Below are 17131 nucleotides of genomic sequence, written 5' to 3' on the forward strand. Positions count from 1 at the left end.
AAAAAAACCCTACCTCAGAGTTATAAAAAAAACCCTAACTCAGAGAGAGAGAGAGAGAAAGAGAGAGAGAGAGAGAGAGAGAGAGAAGAAGAAGAAGAAGAAGAAGAAAAGAGACGAGAGAGAGACTTATAGTTACAGATGACGAGGTGAGCAGATCGACTCCTGCCTTTTCCTTCTCTGTAATCCCTTTGTTTCAATATGTACAGTATGTTCAAAACATATATAGATACACCTAATTGTAGTTTTCACCCTTTCATTTTAAGTAGTAACAATTTTAACCCCACTTGTATTCAAAACGTATCCAAAACGTATCGGGGTACCAAAAATTAATGTTAAAATCGGATACTCTAAAAAATGTATCGGACATGTATCCGGAGCGTATCCGTGTCTGATACTCGTACGGTACGTGATACGTAGGCTAAAATAGAGTATCTGTGCTTCATAGCTTTTGCCAATCATGTCGTGTCGTGACATGCCGTTTGCTAATCGTGTCGTCCCATACCAGCCCGTTTTCTTAAATCGTATCGTGCCATGCCATTTTCAATCGTGTCAAGCAATGCCGGCCCATTTACTTAATCGTGTCGGGACGGGATAGAGGTGTCAAATATGTCGCGTCGTGTCATGCCGTGCCGTTTAGCTTCGTGCCAACCGTGCTTTGTGTCGTGTTGTGCCGTGCTCGTTCACATTATGAGTTGGTTTGGAAGGAGTGTATCCATTGGTGAATCTAAACTTTTCCAAACATTCATTGAACCACTTCAGTTTGGAAGAACGAGATTGTCAGTATTTAGAAGCTGTAAGCCTGTAACTGAAGCGTGGAAATTGATTTGGTGTTCATTTATGCATTTCTCACACTCACAATGGCAAAAAATAAAATACTAGACTGTTTCCAAAAAATGAAGCATAGATTAAAAACTACAAAAACAATGAGAGAAAAATTAGTACACTAAATTATGCAGAGAAAATTTGTACACTAAAATTAGTACACCAAAGAAAATAAGTTTGGCTTTTGTTTATAACAGGAAGTCAGAACCGAAAACCCAGAAGGGGAAAAAAGGAAATGTCAATGCTTGAACGAACTTCAGAGGAGTATTAGTAAGAAGATGAAAATTGATAGAACTTTGAATTTAATTACGTTAACAATCAAGATCTAGATTAAGCATATTATGGACCACTTCAATGTATTATAGAATAGATATATAGGAGTACAAAATAAAACCAATGAACCATGCCCATATTTAAGAGTAATAGCGACGCCATCTGGAATAAAGCATATTAGACCATCAGAAAATTAATGCAGTAGACAATTGTTAGGGTGCTGGATTAAATAAAGGAAAAAAGTTATATGTATAAGGTGGTTGATGTTTAGAAGATGAGGGATGAGTGTTGTAATAAGGGAGACTTTTGTATTGCTTTCAAATTGTACACCAGGAAAGGTACAATGAAGCTTTATTTAGGGCGTTGCTATTCGCAGCCTTTTATTTTCTTCCATAGCCCGTTAAAAATTTTCAATTATACTCGACAGCTAGTTATCGAAATTGAGATATATTTTCAGCATCCAATTACCGAAATATAATATTTTTTTCAACAGCTATTTACCGAAAATGTATGTTTGGCAGTTGTTTACCGAAAGTTGAACATATTTTCAACATATAGTTACCAAAATATAATCTTGTTTTCAACAGCTATTTACCAAAATGTTATGTATGATTTTCCACAACTATTTACCGAAATGTAGTGGGCTATGAGAAAAAATAAAAGACTGCGAATAGCAGCGCCCTTTATTTATAGAGCTAGGTCCACCGATTTTGCTTTTCTAGAATAATCTTCCTAATTACACAAAACTCTCAAAACTTCTAGACTTGAATAGTTTTAACCCATGTGTCTAAATTACAAATATCTTATTACATTCCACATTATTCTAAATATTTTTTTATATTAGATGTTTTAGTACAAAAGTCTACATGTTTCTAGAAATTAGAAGATTACAAATTACTTTTTTAACACTCCTCCTTAATTTGTAATCTTCATGACTTCATGAAACTGAAAGAATTTATCTGTTGCCACTGCTTTGGTCATTATGTCAGCTAGCTGCTCTTTCGTATTGACAAATTCAAGGTGAATTTCTCCATTCTGCACTAAGTCTCTGAAAAAGTGATGTCGGAGCTCAATGTGCTTTGTCTTGCCATGAAAGACGAGATTTTTGCTCATTGCTATGGCTAACATATTATCGCAGTAGATGACTGTAGGGCCTTCTTTTTTATGCTCCATATCAAAAGTATTCTTCTAAGCCATACAGCTTCACATGATGCATCTGTTGCTGCAATATATTGTGCTTCTGCTGAGGACAAGGCAATTGTCCTTTGCTTTTTGGAACTCCAAGATATAATTTTAGTTCCCAAGCAAAATACTTGGCCAGATGTGCTATTTCGATCAACGATTGATCCAACCCAATTACTATCGGTATAGCCAATAAGCTTGCAGTCATTTTCTTTTGTCTACCTGATACCGAATTTCTTCATCCCTGGGAGATAATGAAGGATCCACTTGGCTGTTGCATAGTGTAGCTTGCTCGGCTCGTACATAAATCTCGAGATAAGATTTACAGAATACACAATATCTGGCCTTGTATGAGTGAAATAGATTAGCTCCAACCAATCTTGGCCGTTGCATTGATTTTCTCCCCTTCGTCATTCAACTGCAACTTCTCATTTAAAGAGAGTGGAGCAGAGACTGGTTTGAAGTTGTTCATGTGAAAAATTTGCATCAAATCGTCAAGATATTTTTCTTGTGAGATAAAAATCTCTCCTTTGGATTGCCTTACTTGAATGTTGAGAAAATATCTTATAAGGCCTAGATCCGTCATCTCATACTCCTTCATCATAGATTTTTTAAATTCTTCGAGCATTGCTGTATTGGTGCTTGTGTAGATTTAATCATCAATATAAAGGAAAACAATAAGAAAATCTTGCGTACCTCCTTTTTTGACATATAGGGATGGTTCACTTTGGCTTCTTTCAAATCTGTTTTGAAAGAAGTATGATAAGCACATAAATGTTTACATTAGCGTCCTTTAATTTATCTTTGTTAAGTCCATTTATATTATTACACGGAGTTAATGCTTTATTTTTATATTGTTGGAGTTTGGAAGCTTAATGCATTAAAGTCGTAAATTATTTACGTTGGCAGATCATGGATTGGGCCATATTACTTTTGCTCTACTGTGTGCACGTAGTCATGAAAGTGGAAAAATAAAACATTGTCTTGGTGGGCCCAAAGTGGTTTTCTAAGGAATATTAATTAGTTACACTGACCAAGGAAAGAAAAAGGAGCAGAAGGCCTAGCCAAATTCTCGGCAGTGGTGGCCCACGGCTTTGACTAAAAAAAAGCAGGAATGCTACATACACTACACACTTTCATTATATCATCCACTACATTTTTTATGAGACTCATTTTGGGTCCAACATAAAATACAGAAAAATATCCATAAATTTTAAAATAATATTTTAGGGGGCCCTGTAAAAAATCAGCTCTAACAGGTATCAATAAATATTATTTCTGGGTTTGTATGTTCGAAACTGCGCAGTTGAGCATTTTCACTCCTATAAATTTAGAAATAATACTTACCGATACCGGTTAAAACTGATTTTTTGCAGGGCCCCCTAAAATATTATTTTAAAATTTATGGATATTTTTTTGTATTTTTTGTTGGATCCGAAATGAATCTCATAAAGAATGTAGTGGATGGTGTAATGAAAGTGTGTAGTGTATGTAACATTCCTCTTATTTTAAAGACATGCAAGGGCCCTTTCTTCCTAGGTTATAAGGGGAAAGTGACAACGAAGACCTTTTCAAAATTAAGGTATTCTGTAAAGGATTCCAATTAATCATCTCGCGAGTCAAGTTAACAGAAATGTAGTTTGGACAGTTAGGAGATGCCAGCTCAAATGCAAGGATGGAGCCGAGGTGAGTAGTAGGGGCGGTTGCCCCCGCTACGATTCTAATTAAAAAACACTACTATTACATTGAAAAATAAATTATCATCAAAATATATAGTCTCATCTCCCCTTTAAAAATGTAGCTTGCCGTCCTCCAGAAGTTTTTACATGTACAGTCAATTCTCAATTGGAAGAATTGAACAATCGGTTTAAAGAAGATATACACAATGGAGTTGCTTGTTCTCAGCACATCTTTAGATCCTCGCGACGGCTACAAATAATTCAAGACTAAAGATACTTGCAAGCTGGCAGAGAAGTATTATTCAATGGATTTCACTGAGCAAGAAAAATACCATTTGAAATTGCAATTGCAAAATTATAAGCTTGACGTGTGATGACCCAAATTAATTTGACCCTTTAAATTTGAATTGTATTTTTCGAAGCTTATTTTTAAAAGTTCCATCTCCAGTTAATTAATGTTAGAATAATTTCTAGCCAACGGTTAATTATTATTATTATTTTTGGAATTTTTCTAAGAACGAAGTCCGAACAACACAACCAAACGAGGAGTGATTCCAAACTGTCTGTTGGCATGGATAATTTTCGTGGGCTACTTAGTCGGAGGCATTACTTTTCTAAGACAAAAATGTAGTTGGAGGAAATAAATGAGTTGGCCCTCCCCTATTTCTTTGGTCATTTTCCCATGAAATTTCGTCGATGGGATTTTGTTTTCTTCCAATAGACAGAAGTTTAGTTGGGGACTTGTATAATTTTGAAGTGGGGCATTTCTATTAAATTTTGCCACTACTAAGTGTTTCTCTCATTATGTCACTATTTCTATCTATAAACTCTATCTCAAAGTGATCAGTTTCACTCTCAGCATCTCCCTCTCATTCACCTCTGCCCCCCTTACGTTTTCAGCTTCTCTTTTCCCCTATCCTCCTCTCTTCTCTTTATTTGCTCGCCCAAAACAGTCGGTCGACCTTCGGCTGCAGCCTGCAGCTACATGCTGTTGCTGACTTTGCTGGTTACTCATGCCCATGGTTACCTCTAATAATGATAAAGATTTCAAAGAAGTGCTACAATACACATTCCTTATTTGGATATGTATCATATGCACCCTCATTGAAAACACACCAAAATTTATGATTTCAAAAATGTTATGAATCTATTGTTAAAAAGTTATGAACCATATTGGCGAAAAGTTACGAATTTTAGTATAAAAATTATGATACGAAATAAAATATTATGAACGACCGGTCCTACAGTAATTTTTTATGAGGTGGCAATGAATCACACAATAGGTACATATAGTACACACCTTAAAGAGGTGTGTATTGAAGACTTTCCCAATATTTCAATGTCGATTGGTTGACCGTTTACGTATTTTCGCGGTTCACATTTCAAAGGTGAATTATGAATATACCCTGGTTACATAAATCTTATGAAATGTTTTGTAATTGCGTTTATTAAATGTATCAATCATAAAAGGATGAGTTTACGAAAATAGACATCTTGTACATAAGCATCATAATGCATAATGAGCATAGTTTGAGAAGATGATATTTCAAAGATGAGCATGGGATGAATTTTAAAAGAAAGAGAATGAAATGATTTATTGTATTGAAACATCTGGGTGATGATTTGATGCCCAAAGTGATAAAGGATATAGCTGAGTATCCTATGGACTTGATATCATGTTTCAAAAGGCGGGGTTGCTCCCCGAAATAATTGTCGGTGTTCCACCCGTTAAAGATATTTAATTCGATATTGACGGTTTGCAGTTTCGAGCCTGAAAACTTGATTTATTGGTTATTTGACGGTTTGTAGTTTCGGGCCTGAAAACTTGCATTTAATTATTGATTATTTTCTGTTGAGATTTTATTATTGTTTATGAAAAGCATATTATCTCTCATGTTAAATATGTGACATTGGTATAACGTGACGCTCACTGAAATGGTTTAGTGTTTATGAAGCCATTTCAGGACACAAGGATAAAGTTGGCTATATGGTTATCATGTGGTTAATAGTTGGCGATTGGGGTCGCTGTGACTTAATGTTTCTAGACTCAAAATTGTAATTGTCACGACCCAAAATCTACCTTGGAAGTCATGACCGGCCAAGCGGGTGTTAAGCCGCCGAAGGCCTGCTCATATTCTAGTTTAGGGATTTCTCGCATCATTGCCAATTAAAACCATATAAGCAAAGAATGCGGAAGCGTAGAATAAATAAGATAATCCCAGAGCTTCTAAGTGTACAAGTATAATAGTTACAAACCATTAGACAATACACGATTCTCCACGGTTATTCTAACACTTCCTTCACCCACAACTTGCTAGCTACCTTAACCTGAAAAATTGGAAAAAGGTTTTCATAAGCCGAAGCTCAGGTGAGAAACGTATACCAAAGTTACAAGTTTGACCATGGAAATACCCCACATTATAAAACAGTACAAAGCAACAATTCAAATATTTCGTTGACCATCCAGTACATGTATTTTTGTCCGAAAACTCATTTCTTCGGTCCAAGAAATGGACCCTTTTCATTTCATTTCTCCTTCAACTTTTGTATTTTTGCCAGTCGGTTGGGGAGCGACCCCATTGAAGAGTGGTAAGATATCATTACCCGGTGATGCCTGACTGCATCTCCTACCTTATTACTTCACACCACTAGTATCTTTACCCGTCCCCTAGCACTCGGGACACCGTTCGAATGAGTCATATTATCACAAGCATGTACTAGCAACCAGTAAAATTCAAGTTTCCAAAACATATTGCCATGATCTAATTTAACTGAAACTCAAAAGATTTATAAACTAGCCATCGCATGCATTTCCCATTTATCATCATCAATTTCAACCAAGTAAGAAGCTCAAATCCCACAATTTTTTTGCGTATTCAAGCAATGGCATTTTATTCCAAAAATTTTAAAAAGACATATAACTAAGGTATGCGCAACTCACCTTTAAAAAGTAGCGGTCACTTTACACGCGTCACCTCAATTCACAGTACTTGCACCTTTGACTTGTCGAGGGCTAAGATGAAAACAAGGTCGTACTCTTGCTTAAGTCTCGGATTGACCTATTTGCCAATTATTTCGTGTCAATACCTATTTAACAATGCAATCAAAAAATCCTTAGGCCTTCTCGATTGTGAGTTGGCCTATTCGGCTTTGAAAACGGCTCAGGGTCAATTTGTGAATCTCATCACTAATTAATTCAATAAGGAACGTCACGTTATTAAAAGAAACTTTAGTCTATGACAGGGTTAACCAAACTGATGGTTAATTATGACCAACTTCATACAACACTTCCAGTAGTTTAATTCCTTAAGAATAATTAGTTCTACTAAATCCACTTAGAATCTTAGGCCCTATTCTTATATACAGAGGCGTATTTACTTGATCTTAATTTCCTCAATTAGTCTGTCGGGTCGGCATATGGTATAGTTTTTACAGTTCTAATATGAAAGTAATGTATATTTTAACCTATTATTTCCTCTGAAGTTATGGATACAAAAACGCACAAGTTCAAAATAGAATTCCTACAATCTGTTAGGATAGGCACGTAGGATTTTAGTTGGGTCCTAATTAGCTTAATCAAATTCCTATTTCAATCTCTTAAATTTAGGGCTTATAGCAATCGTAGTAGCATCTACAAATAATTTGCTTGAATCCATTAATGGCAGCGAGTTCCGAAACCGAACTCTTTACCGAAAGGAGGTTTCGCTTGTGTGAAAGTTTCAGGGATTAGGGTGCTGCGAACTTGAGAAGATAAAGTGAGAGGGAATGACCGGACCAGTGTCGAGTTGGCCGGCGACCATAGCTGCCGTTTCTCGATGCTATGTGCGCTGTGCGTGGTGTTGTATGTGGTTAGCCCCAATTTTACATCCTCTGATATCTAACTAGAGTATCATAATACCTATTGGAAGTACATCAGTGAGTGAGTGAGAAATTACCAAACAAAGCGGTAGATTTTTCCCAGGTGAGATTGAGCGGTACGGCCAGCGGTGAATCTCGGATGGAAGTATGGGTACAGGAGGTCGCCTCTCTCTTCTGAAAATTTGTTTTGTCTTTTTAGTTAACTAATCCCAATAAGAATATATATATATATATATAGGTGGGGATATAGGTGAAACAGGTCAATCTTTTTCCCTTTTAAGTGACACCTGTTATTCCTCTAGCGCATCGTCACGGCACATGGCATCACGCGTCCGATCATCGCAAATTTTGTCCGAACGCGTTCAAATTTCGGTCTTCGAAAAATCTTACAAATTTAACGTAGACTAATAAAAATATGTGGAATATCATGACAGTGTTCGATTATAAAGAAAAGATTCCAATATTGCGTAATTTGTAAAGTGTATCAAATGTAACCCAGTTGTTCTATAGTATTTACAAAATTAAATTAGAATTTACACATTCATTCGGATAACGATACACTTCGCATAGCCTAACTTACTATTAGAATTAAATTAGAGTGTCGAGTTCCTATTCGGATCACGTGACTAGGATTTTAAAAGTCAGAATTTTACAATAATAATTAAAAGCTGTTGTTATTTGGTTGTGCTATAGTTGTGGGCCACAACATTGTAATTTAACACCGTTAGGTGAGTATGAATTTCGATTGCACGTTAGATATCTCTATATGTATTTTTTTTATGCTTCTATTTTTCATTTCATAAAACTGGTAATTTATAAAAAGATTTTACAGACATGAATTAGTAAAGTCCTGAGGTGATTCTTAAATTCCTGGCCGGTCACGAAATTTTAACCTGTGGTTTTGGGCTGTGATATGATGTGTCTAAGCATCCTAAGTTTCAAAGTCTATCAATGATTTCGGAGTTGAGTCAAGTGTTGGTGAAGACAGGAAAGTCCAAGAAATACCTCTAGCTTATTGATAGGTTGATTCAGCTTATATTAAATTTGCCTGTTTCAACGGCTACAACGAATCGCGCATTTTTTGCTATGAAATGAGTGAAGATAAGACTCCGCAACAGAATGGAGGATGAGTTTTTAGCAAGTTTCTTGATCACAGACTCTATCATAGATGCTTTTAATGACATGAAAGAGTGTCAAGCACAAATCAAAATGCCTGATTTTAGTAGATAGGATTAGGAAAATGTTAATACTTTTGCAATCTAAGTTGATAGGAGAAACATGCTTCTTCTTTTTCCCACTAGATATGAGAAATGTGTTTAGTTTTACATTTATTGGTGTTGTTGTTGTTATTATTATTATTATTATTATTATTATTATTATTTTGAGTTAGTAAAAATTAACATTATTGTGTCTTTTTCTTTTTTTTAAAAATCTTTTTGATTATGTATATTTGCCCCCGTGCAAGTGCTCTAAACAGCTGCCCGAAGGCCTAGTGAAGGAGTCCTGAAATGAGCTTCGCCTTTCTTTTCTCTTCCCGCTCTGTGAAAATCCTGGCTCCGTGTCAAAAGAGTCATGATGTGCTGAATGGGGTTCGGTTTATTGGGATCTTGACCGTGAGTCCGTTCCGGTTCCTTCCTATGTTGCTCTGCCGCCTGACCTGCAACAAGTCACTAAGGCTGTGGAAGCCCAGTGACCCACCTACGATCAAGTTAGATGTAGGGAGAAGTATATAGGCCTAGGGTTAAGGTAGAATGACATACCTCTCTAGGTTAGAGTCCCTTTATATTTATAGACCTTGATTTGCTTGGCCTCCAAGCTAGCGCGTGGAGGCTATGCTCGGGTGACGTCATATGTGACGAATGGGATAAGGCAGTTACGGAGCACATGGCCAGATGAGCTCCAATGATAATCCTCGTGCTAAAACCGTCTCAGCCTATGTCATGGTGACGCGTTTACTCGAGGGACCTGGTTTGCCAAGACGGGGGACTATTACCAAGGCATCGCACATGGTCCCTTGATTATGATCGAGCTAAACAACATCCCAAAGGTTGCCCGAGCCTTTAATAACATCGCCTCGCCCCTATGTACTGTCGAGCACCAGGGTCTAAACTGGGATGCGAGGTGCCTCGGGGTTGGGCTGAGCCTGCTTACCAGCCACTACAATATCCCTTCAATCCGTCCGAGCATTACTTTCAGCGCGGGGGTGATTGACAGTAGTGATTGCTGACACTGAGATCTCTGTCCTTGGGAGCCTTCATGATTCCCTTGGCAACCGTCCAATGCCTAGCCCCAGCCCTAGGAGCCACGCGTCAGGCGTTGCTTCGTCAATCGTATGGCAATAGCTGGCTCAGCACTTATCGTGTCAGTTGATTGGTACGTCTTGTCAAATCATTGCCACGCATCAAAACCCTAATGGCTCGAGCAACCGAGGCGCCACTCCTGACACCGCTGGTCCTCTCATGAGCCGCCGATCTTTGCCACGTGTTACACATCTAACGGCCTCTAAGGTGTCACTCCGTTTCCCGCACACCCCTCGATCTTTGAATCGCAAGTATAAAAGGAAGAGTGGGGGAGAGAGAAATACTTTCACTTTCCCTCTCCTGCCCGATATCATCAAAGCTCCTCTTTCTGAAACTCGAGTTTCCAGTGCTTTGGATCAATCCTATGCCTGTTTGGTAGCGAGATCTCTCCCCAGCTTCAGGTATGTTGATCGATTAACGCTTTTCTCAAGTTTTCTAGCATTTTCTGTGCGTTCTAGAATGTTTCTAGTTGAATCCACCGTTTGGAGAGGCTTGGTTTGACTTGGAAAGCGGGAAGGAGATGAATAGGCACTGTTCATTATTCTTCCTGAGCTCCATATTCTTCCCGAGCTTGAGATTCTTCCCAAGGAGGAATTCGACTTGTTCGGGCTCACGACCTAGTGCTTAGGCGTCCAAGGATTGATGACCCGACTATGCCCGAACGACTGAGCGTCGTTGATTTTGAGCATTCATGTAGCTGACAGCTCTTGCATGTGCATCTTGTTAGGTTTGGGCGAATGGTCATCGACATCTCCTCGAACAGCTCCCGCAGTACTTCGGCCTTAATTACACCGAGTGAAGAAGATTTCATTGACGACTTCCTTTGTAGCCCTCCCTAAGCACGCTGGGCCGCTCATGTCTTCGTAAACTTGTTCGAGCTCGTTGACCATTCTTCTGAACTAATGACGGGCTCTCTGGTGTCGTCCTCTGATACCGATCCCATGAGCACCTCGGGCCAAGATGCCGAGGCCAAGGCTCCAGTGGAGGTTTGACGAGGGAGGGCGCAGCGTCCTTGCTCATTCATCCGTTTCTTCGACGAAAAGGTGGGATCTTATGAGGAGTTTGTTGTGACCTACTCCATCCCTCCCAATGTCTAAGTTAGGAGAGAGGTGTCGCACCCGGACGATATCCAGTATAGAGAGGGGTAGCTAACCTTTCCTCTAATGGCCATTACTGAGGGCGGGGTTAGGTTTCCCCTTCACCCATTCGTCGGGCACGTCCTTCGGGAATTGACCCTTACGTCGTCTCAGCTTTTAACCAACTCCTATCGCATTATTACAAGTATCATCGAGCTGCGGAGGAGGGAGGTCCTGAACTTCAAGATCGAGGAGTTGTTCGGAGCATTCTCGCTCGGTAAGAACCCTGGCTACGGTCGGTACTACCTTGCCAGTACAGCCCGAGTGCAAGATTTATTGATAGAAAGCTTGCCCAACTACGAGTCCTGGGCGAACACATTTGTTGTTGTGTCAGGGAACTTTATGTTCAGTCCCGAGGAGGCTAGTGACTATCTAGTTCAGTGGAATACAGGCTCTCCTGGTTTGCATCTGTCTTTATTTTTACTTCCTTGCTGCTCTCATTTGAGCTTGTTACTGAGTATCGCTCCTTGTTTAACTTCGCAGGAAAAAATGTCGTAAAGCGGTACCAGAGGAGACGCAATTGCTCGGTCATAACAGCGGCCTACGCCGTGCCACTTGTTAGGAGGAGGGCCCCCTATCTCTTCGGTTATAAGCCATCATATACCTGTTTTTTACAAAGAAACCAAGGAAGCAGGCCTGTGAGAATGCCACTTGGGCACGAGGCCAAGGGAGAAGGGGCAGAGGAAAAGGACGAGCGGGAGTGGTGATATCTTCTGAGGCAACTGGGAGCAGTTCGCCTCCACTTTGGAGAATCCGTGAGCCAATCGACCTTCCGACATTGGAGCCTTTGCCCGAGAGTGGAAAGATGGTGAGGAAAGAGAGAGAGTCGGCCAACCTGAGGCAGGTGGTTGGGGGAGTGAGGGGAGGACACACAACTTCGCTGAGCTCATCTCGCCCGACAATCATCTTCGAGGATTATCAACCGCACAAGAAGCACCGGACCAATGTGCCAGCAAGTGGGGAGGGGAGTGAGGCAAATTTGGTCAAGAGCGTGATTAATCTGGAGGATCAGAGGGAGGGAGTCAGGGCAAAGGGATCCCGGCCCGATGAATGTCTCACAGACGAAGAGTTAAAAGCTCTATGGACCATAGCATTTGAGACCTTCTCAGGACGTCAGATCAACTACGAGGATTGCGCCAGCCTGAGCTCGTCGGTGGCGTACGGGATTCTCCGAGCGGGATCTCTCCCGAGGGATGTGAACGAAGCTCCGAAGGAACCAGCTTCGCTGATTGGTGAGATAACCAGTATTTGGTCCTGGTAAGTGCGTCCCTTTATTTCATAATGCCTTTACTTGTCTATGCTTTATATTGTTGGGATGACTGATGTATTGTTTTGGGCAGGTTGGTGTTTGTGCCGTTTGCCTTCATGGGGAAATGATTAAGCAGACTGTGCCATGAGAGAAGCCAAAGACGCCATGGCAGTTGAGCATGAACAGGCACGACTGGCTCGAGAGGCAGCCTTGAAGCATCAAAAGAACTTCGACAAATCTGAAGGACTAAGGAAGGATACCGAGCTCAGGGCGCAAAAAGCCGAGGAGGAGCTTGCCACTTTGAAGGGCCAAGTATAGTCGTAGGTGGATGCAGCAAACCAAAAAGGCTATGATGAAGGATATGATAAGGCGACGTTGGAGTATAATGCACAGGTGAAGGATATTATGGCCGAGGTCTACTTCGATCGTTTTAAGGCTGGGGCAAAGTGGTACCATGAGCATTTGATGGCAACTTTGAATCCTTCTGCAGGTTCTTTCGTTCGTACCCTTCCCGAGCCTCCTACCGAGCTGCTGAAGATGCCCAATCCCATAGCCGGAGAACAAAGAACCGAGCTGAACGATAAGCTTGAAAGCGAGGTGGCGTCGAAGACAGTAGTAACCCCTAAACGCTTCTTTCTTGAGTTGACTCAGACAAGCTTTGAACTTAGGACAATTTATATTTGGCTGGATGGCTCCGGACAATTGGAGTTTGTCGTTCCAGAGGGTTTGTAAATATGTTTTCGCTCTGCTTGACTGGCGTCGAACAATTGGCCCGAGCCAAATGACTTATACTCCATAGTTTGGAGGGACTGGCGCCGAACAATTGGCCCATGCCAAATCCTCGGTAGACTGAATCACCACACTTTCTGATTCTCTGCACATGGATGGTTTTAACATTTTGTCTTTGTGCATGAATAGTTTATTTAGTGTTTTCTATTCATTGCCAGCTTAAGTGGGTATTCTTAGCTTTGCATGACTATGCCTGCGCCCCCTGCTTCGGGCGGGCTTGTCAGGTATATGAGCAAGTGTGAAACCAAAGCATAACAGTTGGATAGTTTTGAAAAAAGTGATTTTTCGCTGCCCCCGCTTCGGGCAGGCTTGCCAAGTATAAGAACAAGGGAGGATCAAAAGCATAGATAGTTTTGGAAAAGTGATTTCCGGTGCCCGTGCTTCGGATGACCTTGCTATTTATATGGGCAAGTTTGGAAACAAAACAAAATAAGAGGTTTTTTGAAGAAAAAGGGATTTTTCGGTGCCCCTGCTTCGGGTAGGTTTGTATGGAACCAAGCGAGGTAAGCCGAAGCATTTAGATCAGAAATTTAAATTTCCCAATAAGGATGGCAATCGAGCCATTCGGGGCGGATATGAAGATTTTCGTACCCGATCCCCGAAATCGAAAGGCTACCCATATCCGCCCCAATACCCAAACGGGGAGAGAAGATTTTACCCATAACCGAACCAAACGGGGTTCGGGTATTCCCCGAACCAAATGGGTAACCAAAAGCAGAAAACAAAAGCAGCAAAACCAGAAGAGAAAACCAAGCAGCAAAAACATTTCATCTACACTTTGTTCCGATAAAAAAAATCAATCTACACTCTATAAAATTAAATGAATGATTACCACACATCTATACAGAAATGTATCAGGTTGGTCATTTGAATGATGAGATTTAAGAAGCAAACTTCACAGATCAGTCTCAGATCTGTTGATGAGAAGTTCGAAAACACATTTCAAAATGAACCCATTTCAAAACACAGAGAGAGACTCAAGGAGAAAATGGAGGAAGACCGTCGTTCTCTGGGTGTGAACGACGGCAGTTGGCATATTGAATCAACGATTTGACGGCGACGGCTTTAGTCACAATGAAATGGAGGCGCCACTCTATTCTTTTCGCAGTTGAGTGGAGGAAATGGGTTTGCTGGAGAGGAAGAAGTGGGTTTGTGTAATGGAGACTGGAGAAGAGTGAGAGGGGGAGGGGTGTGAGATCAAAACCAGGGGAAAGGTAGAGAGAGAGAGAGAGAGAGAGGGGGGAACCGAGAGAGACTGGAGAGAGAGAGAGAGAGGATGGATGTGCGGTTGACTTGGGAAGATCTGTGAACCCTACACATCCCTTACACCTACTGCTATGCTTATATATGAAGGGTACTTTTGTAATTTTGTTATTTCGATTCGGTTCAGATTGGGTATCAGTTCTGGTAATAGTTAAACCATAACCGAATCAATACTCGTTCGGTTATCCAATGCCTCAACCATACCCATACCCATACCCATGGGGAAAAATTCGGTTATGGTTCGGTTATTTCGGTTCGTTTCAATTCGGGTACCCATTGGTTTGGTATATATTGCCATCTATATTTTCCGAGCCCCTACTTCGAGTTAGGTTGCCTTGGTTATCCGACTGGGCTGCACAAAGCACAGTGATTGACAAGTAACATCACACACTAAGTCAAGTCTGTCAGGGGATAAGTTCTAAGGTCCTGCATAAGGTTGGCATCGGCCAAGGGTTCGGGACGCAGCGTATCCGAGTAGTGAGTGGCTTTATGATGGATCATGGTAAGGGGCTTGAAAAAAAAATCGAGTATTCCTTAGGACAATCCATCGAAAGCCTGAACGAACAACTTGGTGGGAAATGCGCCGAAAGGGTTTTACCTTTTGGAGGGCCAAGTCCCAGAAGTCGTGATAAAATGGTTTGTACAAGAGTAAACCAAGTGATGGAGAATAAATAACAAAAGTAAGAACAAATGCTAGAAAAGAAAAGATAGTTTCTCATTGATACTTGCCCAACTACTGCCATTACAATGAGGGTTTTCTTAAAAATAATGAAAGCAAAGAAACATAGGGGGTGCCAACGGACTCTGCACTGAGGCAATTGTTAACAATAGAACTTCTTGAGGTTATTAACGTTCCAGGATTCCGCAATAGGACTGCCATCCAGTTTTTAGAGCTTGTAATTTCCTGAGCCTGAGTGTTTGAGGACGTGGAATGGACCCTCTTAGTTGGGCATAAGCTTCCTTTTCTTGGACTTCTCAATCACCTTTTTCCAGACAAGGTCGTCAGGCTTGAACGATTGGAGGTGGACACTTCAATTGTAGCCTCTAACAACCTCTTATTGATACGAAGCAAGCTTGATCTGTGCGTTCTTGCGCTCCTCTTCTGCCAAGTCAAGGTCCGGAGCGATTGTGTGGCACCTCGATGATCTGGTCTCGCGAGGTTATCTCAAGGAATTTATCTAGGAAGACGCCAAGGATAAAGAAAAAGCAATGGAATTGGATTACGAGCAGAATCCAAAGGGCATAATCCATATGATACATGGATTGGCCGAGCCTTATACAAGGAATGAGGCGAGATTACTCCAGAGACAGACAAAACATGACCACCATGTGATGCGGTTGGGAAAGAAAAGAGGGCGTGACAAAGAAACATGCAACGAGGGCATAGTTTTCACTGATGAGGATCTGGGAGGAGTCCAGGTACCTCACAATGATGCTTTAGTCATAACCCTACGAGTTGGGGAATATGACATGGAAAGAATCCTGGTGGATTCAGAGAGTTGCACCGAGGTGCTATATTACGATGCATTCAAGAAGTTGGGACTGACTCAAGCAGATTTGGTACAGTCAGTAACCCCCTTGGTTGGATTCGGAGCAGGAGTAGTTTGGCCTTTAGGAAAGGTAACTTTGCCTGTTTGGGCTGGGACAGTGGTACTACGAACTGATTTCCTGGTGGTGGATGTGCCATCCTCCTATAACGTGATTATAGGGAGAACATGGTTACACAAGATGAAGGCAGTCTCTTCCACCTTCCATCAGATGGTAAAATTCTCGGGATCCAATGGGATTGAAAAGATCAAGGGTAACCAGAAGGCAGCTCAACAGTGCTTGGTGTCCATCGTAAAGAGAATCCAAAACGCCCACCATGTCCATATGGTGGAAGTCCCGGATCAACCGACTATTGAGGATATCGGAAAGGACCCAACTGAGAGGGTAATTGGGGGTTTGAAGAAAATAAAGATCAACGAGACTGATCCTGATAGGTATTTTTCAATTGGGGAATCGTTGCCAACAAAGGAAGAGGCTGAATTGATAAGTTTCCTAAACACATACGTTGATGTATTTGCCTGGACACCAGAGGAAATGCCTGGGGTGGATGCAGATGTTATCTGCCACCACTTGAATGTCGATCCACAACATAAACCAGTCATTCAAAAGAAAAGAAGGGCAGCCGTACAGCATGTTGACGCTGTAATTGAACAGGTAGATCATTTGTTAGAAGCCAAAGCAATAAGGGAAGTTTACTATCCAGAATGGCTATCCAATACTGTTGTTGTGAAGAAGAAGAATGGAAAATGGCGTGTCTGTGTGGACTTCACAGACTTAAACAAATCATGCCCGAAGGACAGCTTCCCTCTTCCAAGGATAGACCAGTTGGTTGATGCAACTGTTGGATACGAACGGATGAGTTTTCTCGATGCATATCGAGGATATCATCAGATCGCCATGTTTGGGCCTGATCAAGAAAATACTTCTTTTATTACACCACGAGGATTGTACTGTTATAGTATCATGCCCTTTGGATTGAAGAATGCAGGGGCACCATATCAAAGATTGGCAACGATCATGTTCAGAAAATTG

Source organism: Rhododendron vialii, chromosome 2a (genome assembly GCF_030253575.1).
Source record: "Rhododendron vialii isolate Sample 1 chromosome 2a, ASM3025357v1".
Classification (NCBI taxonomy): domain Eukaryota; kingdom Viridiplantae; phylum Streptophyta; class Magnoliopsida; order Ericales; family Ericaceae; genus Rhododendron; species Rhododendron vialii.